Source organism: Perca fluviatilis, chromosome 17 (genome assembly GCF_010015445.1).
Source record: "Perca fluviatilis chromosome 17, GENO_Pfluv_1.0, whole genome shotgun sequence".
Lineage (NCBI taxonomy): Eukaryota > Metazoa > Chordata > Actinopteri > Perciformes > Percidae > Perca > Perca fluviatilis.
Genome location: NC_053128.1, coordinates 25,901,155 through 25,907,204, shown reverse-complemented (window position 1 = coordinate 25,907,204; position 6,050 = coordinate 25,901,155).

Below are 6,050 nucleotides of genomic sequence, written 5' to 3'. Positions count from 1 at the left end.
TGGAGTCAGTCAAGTCGTCATCGGTTGTGTTTTTTTTCCATTTCCGGTTGCTGGACCACTCTGATGTCACAAGCTACTTTTTATTTTAAATGTTTTATTTTATTTTATTTTTTGCTAATTACAGTCTACAGTACAGACCAACAGTTCTTTAAGAAAGCCTATGTTTATGTCACAGCCTGTAGGCTATGAGATGAGATTAAATAAAATAAGTGTTAAAGCGTTACATAATTTTCTCCACAATCACAGCTCTTGTAGTATTTGATTTAAAGTTTTGTGACCAAAACATTTAAATTTCAGTCTGCTATAACAAGCACTCTTTCCACAGGGTTATCCTTAGAATGAGACCAGTTTGACAGCCGATTAAAGCACATGTTTAATTGGATTAGCAGTGATAATCCAATCCTTAGCTATAATCTGACACTGTCCAGTAGCCCTGACTATGAAGTTTCAGCCATGTCGAAGAGCTTTACTTGACATGATTTGGAAGATTAGGATCAATCAGTCATTAATCCTGATTTAATATGCGCAGTGATCCTAATCATTGGCAGACTCTAAACTTGACATCTGTCTACTCTTTCAGAAGCAGTAAGGAGACTAAAAGCAAATAGTCATTTTCAGAGTGAGGTTACAATAATAGAAATCTCAGACTTTTTTTTAGATTAAAGCGCATTTAGAATCATATGGCTTTTTTGTTTGTCTATATGGCCTGGAATACAGAAAGGTGGACAATACTTTGTACAGGATTACAATGATAACAATGGGAGAACACATAGCTTTTCTTAAAGACTGGAAACAATAGCACTGCTGCACCATCATAGCACCATCATTGTACTTCTAAAATGCATTACATGAATACGCTCATGCAGTTTAAACATACAGTACATAACACTGTCATACCGACCCATGTGAATGTGAGACTATGTAGGGGATGAACTGAGGAAGTGGTTACACAAAACTTATTTTGTTCAAGTTACTGGTTCACTTATGAATGATCAAGATGTACTCTTGTACTCAGGGAGGAATGTATGTTTTCCATTTTAAAAGGTGTTTTCAAGTTAAAGGTTACAGTGGTGGATCCTTAAAACCTAAACGGCTTAATGGATTCACAGTTCAGACCGACTGTGGGCAATGTCTACAGGTTTGAGTTAGCTTCAAGTTGTGCTGACTGCAGGAGAGTCGGACCAATTAAAGCTCTTCTGCACAAACTGTCCTTTCATCAGGGTCAGGTCAACAGCAAGTTGGGAAAGTTTGCCTTTGAACTGGTATGGCATGATGTGGAGTTCAAGTCAACAAACTGGAGTATTTTTAGTTCAGTATTTATTGGGCTGATATATTTACTATAACAGAGAGGCTTGTAACAAAAATACAGATATATGTATATGTTTATATAAAGAGGCTCATGTTTGCAACCCATTAGATGTGTGTTTTTTTCCGATGACTTGTCATCCACAGTCCTGGGCAATCTTATCTCTTTCCAAACAGTGACTTTACTTTGTGGGTGGCACACTGTCAGGCCTAGAAAATGCAAAACATTTTTAGCTTTTGATAAAAAAAAAAAAAATTGCAAGAGACATAGATATAAAACAGTTTTAAATCTATGGCAAGAGGCATGTTTTGGTTCTGCTGTCTAAAAGACTATCGAGAAGCCGAGGGACATTTGATAGATAGATGGCTGTTACAGGGGGTTGGATGACGTCGTGCAGGTTGGGGCAAGCAGAGCTGCAGGCTGTTGCACTGTAAGACCAGTGTTTGGTGGGATTGGACAGTCTACACGTAGCAGCAGAGGGTTTTTAGGTTGTTGAATGGAGTGGGACATGGGTACCTTGCAATGCTTTCTTTTGTAGCCACTAACAACCAAAATGATGTTTGCTTTGGTCAATTTAGAGCCCAGAGTCCACTGGCTTTCAGGAAACTACTGAAACTTATTGTCAGAAATAAAATTAAAAACCTCCCATTTGCTTTATTGAATACAGATGGACAAACTTTGATGTCAAAGCTACTGCTTTGTCTAGGAAAACAACATGGTTTGACTGTGCCCAATTTATGCACATGCACAGTAAGTCTCATGCACTGTTTACTTAGTAACACAAGTGTCGTGACAAGATGTGATGCATGGAGAAAGGAAGAAACTTGACACAGAGTTATAACAACCAATGCTGGAGATCTTCTAAGTGTGTTTGTGTTATTGTTAGAGATATGGGTGTATGTTATCAATAGTTATGGTATGTGTGGTTGTGGTATTTGTACTTGTGCATTTGTTTATGTCTTCAGACTATATAATGTAAATTTTTATGTGAATTTAAGAAAATTTCATTTTGAGAAGCAAACAAAAAATGTACATAGCTTGACTATGTGAATTTAGACAAATACAGCTGTCAGATTTATCCAAGTTGCCTTTTTTCTTATTAATCCAACACAAATGCTGGACACCATCTGCTGTCATGCTGTTTCACTTCTGTGTATTAGCACCAAAATACTACAAACAAACACTGAAGACTTGGCAAAGTGGAAAAACAAGATATTCAGTGAAACTTTCGTGAGGAAATGAAGTAGATTAGAGATGACACTCTGCACTACATTTCTGATGTTGTCACAGATTACAGAGCTACTTATATGTTTGTTTCAATTAGCAGGACTCAGTTGTTTTTCCCGCTTTGCTCTGTAGACTAAAGATTTAACTATAGTAGGTAGGAATACGCCACCTAAATTAAGCCCAGCGAAAGAGGAACAGCTCTGCATCCTGCCCCTGACTCATTTGAAACTTCTAAAGACCCATGAAGCAAGCAAGGTGAAAGGAGCCAGGGAAGGGTACAGTGCTTATTGGGAAAATGGGCAGTCTATATGGAATGGAACCACTGTCGGGGGGCAAGAGATTGAGAGGTTGGGGTCAAATCCAGTCTCTCTGGATTCAAACTCTTCCATATAGTTCCATATATTTTTATTTATGTATCTTAAATGGTTTTAAATTTGTATTCATTACTATTTTTTATTCTTATTTTACTCCCTATTTTGCTATTTGTTCTTTAATGATTGATGATTTGTGTAAAGCACTTTGAGTTGCCTTGTGCTGAAATGTGGTATATAAATAAAATTGCCTTGCCTTGCCTTCCATCTGGAGAGCGAAAACCCTAACAGAGGTTTTGAGTACTCTGCAGCCTTTAAAGGAACACGCTAACGTTTGTTGAAATATGGTTATTCACCGTCTACTCTATATTTATATAGGTGGGCAAACACATTTTTGTCTCAGTGCATGCATTGTCTTAGTCCGGCAGCACCGCCAATAGCTTAGCTTAGCGTAGTGAATGGAATCCTATGTTGCCGGTTAGCATGTCATGAGTAAAAGTGAGCCAACAGCAACAACAAAAAACCTAATTACTTCTTGTGGCCTGCATATTCACAATAAGTACAAATAGCAATGCAGATTAAGACTAGGCGATTTCCTAGGCAGATATTGACTTGGGACTATATTGGGGCAAAGCACAGGTGAAGCACTGCTACTTGGGCATAGAGATATTACGCAGCACCTGAAACCCCCCCCCCGACTTCCGTCAACATACTGTCGTGAATAGCTGGCTATTTTTCCTACAGTAGACTGTGAATGGCGATGAACATGGCAGATTTTGTGAGAGACAAAGAGGATGACTTCTCAGATAGTCAAGATCCAGAAGCATACCTCTACGAACCAGAGTTTTTAGAAGAGGAGCTGCGTGCTTTGGAAATAGAATGACAGGAGGAGGAGGTTGCGATCGCTCAACAGCCTGAGGACGTGAGGATGAGAGCCGACACTAACTGGTGGTGTGAGTGTGGGGGAATATACCAACCTATGCTGATTGAAATAGAGTGTCTGTGTGTTGACGAGTGGGACAAGGTACTGCCATCGATGACCAAGCTCAACGTGTCAGATCAAGATGAGCGTGCCCGCAGTTGTGTCACAGCTACGATTTACTGCCGGATTTACTGCCGGACTAAGATAATGCATGCACTGAGACAAAAATGAAGAAAAAAGTGACTCAAAACTCAGCTAAATGGGCGGCCTCTAGCTCACCCAGTAAGAGCGTGCGCCCCATGTAGGCTGAGTCCTTTGCAGCGGCGTGGGTTCGAATCCGACCTGTGGCCCTTTGCTGCGTGTCATCCCCTCTCTCTCTCCCCTTTCCTGTCTTTGTCAGACCCTCCTCCAAAGTACACTGAAGGAGGGTCTGGCTACTCCACATAGCATTCAGGGAGCAAAATTACGAATTCCACTATGGCCACGCCAAGACCCGCTCTACGAAGCAGCTCGATTGGTTGGGGTTAGGCATTTCACCTCGAGTGGTTAAGGTTAGGATAGCTGATTGGTCAGAGGATAGGACCTGAACAAATGGGGTTACATTACCTTGTGTTCTCATGGACGCCTGGCCAATAAATGCTATGGAAGGGCGGGTCTTGGCGTGTCCATAGTGGGATTCGTAATATCGCATTCGGGGATGGGACAATGGGGTAAGCTTCGCTTCAGAACTCAAACCTCCTATGGCGCCATTTTGATGCTACAAAGCGATCACCTCCCGTTAGCATTCCATTGACTGCCATTCATTTTGACGTCACTTTGACAGCGAATAACTTTACATCTGAAGCGTTTAAAGACTATTTGTCCATTGTTCATTTCTAAAGAAACACGACAATGTATAAAAGGCTCCATTACCTTGTACCTCACGTTATGGCTCCGTAGCAGACGTTTTTGTAAAAATAGGCTAACGATTGTGTCCTACCCAAGCGACTTATTGTCGCACAGTAGAGGAATTACCGTATAGTACAGGAGAAGCTCGCAGACAATTTGGACTTACATGAGCTGTTTAGGTTTAATTACTAATGTTAACTAGCATTTTATTTAGCAATAATTAGCCTGTGCCCATATTATCTCCTTACATATATCTACGCTCTCCATCTCTGCAAGATTCGGAATGATTGAGATTTCTCTTGGCACAGCTACCAGAAGACTTACAACTTTCAGACAGGTTGCTCACATCACATTTACGTCGTCTCTGTCAGTTGGAGGCTGCGCAGTAACGCTCAGCGCTCACCGGAAAAGTGCTTCTAATATCCTTCACTGGTCTCCGTCCAGAGCAACGGTCTGTTGGTCCAGTTTATATACTGTCTATGGGATGGGAGGAAAACGTGTTCTCGTTTAATAGCATTTCTTTAAACCAATCAGAATCATCATGGGCGGTGCTAAACTCCGCAGAGAGCCGCTGCAAAATAGTCGTGCGAGAGAAAACTCAGATTGGATAGATAGTCTAGCTAGCTGTCTCAGTTTACCTTGCAGAGATCTGAGGAGCAGTCAACAATTATTGTTGTTTTGATTAAACTTTTTTTAGAAAAGTGTTTATTCAACTGTAACTTTGGAGGCTGTATAATTTGTGCTGCGGTTACATTTTATGTGTCGTATGCTAGAGGTGTTATTTTGTCCGGATTGACTAGATATTAGAAAAACCTCTCAGTATAATGGAATACAGTTTAACAGCACCACAAACTACAGCCTCCAAAATGTAAAGGATTAACATTTTTGTCTTAGTTCAAACAAAACCTGAACGTTACACATGTTACATGCTACTTGAGAAGGCAGATTTATTGCAGGGCTGTTGAATTACATTTTATTAGTTTTACATAGGTATTCATATAAAGTAAGGCAGCTTTATACATACTGTGACTGTGCCTAACGCATCTGCTTTATAATGTTGTCTAGCTTGGGAGTGTTCACACACACACACACACACACACAAAATCTCCTTGTTATTCTGTTTGAGTTATGTTGTTAAATGTATATGAATTTTTAAGTGCTGTTCTATAACCTTGGTATTTAATGAATTAATTTTCAATAAAATACAAATCCACAAACCAAAATACGAGCATTTTGAATGTGTGTAAAATTATAAGGATGTTTTGGGGAAAATAATGAGAATGACAATTTAATCATTTAAGACTGATGTGACAGGGACATTACGACAAAATACTATTTCTTGAATACAATGGATGAAGGTTACTACTAAGCATTTTCAACACTCAACCTATAAACA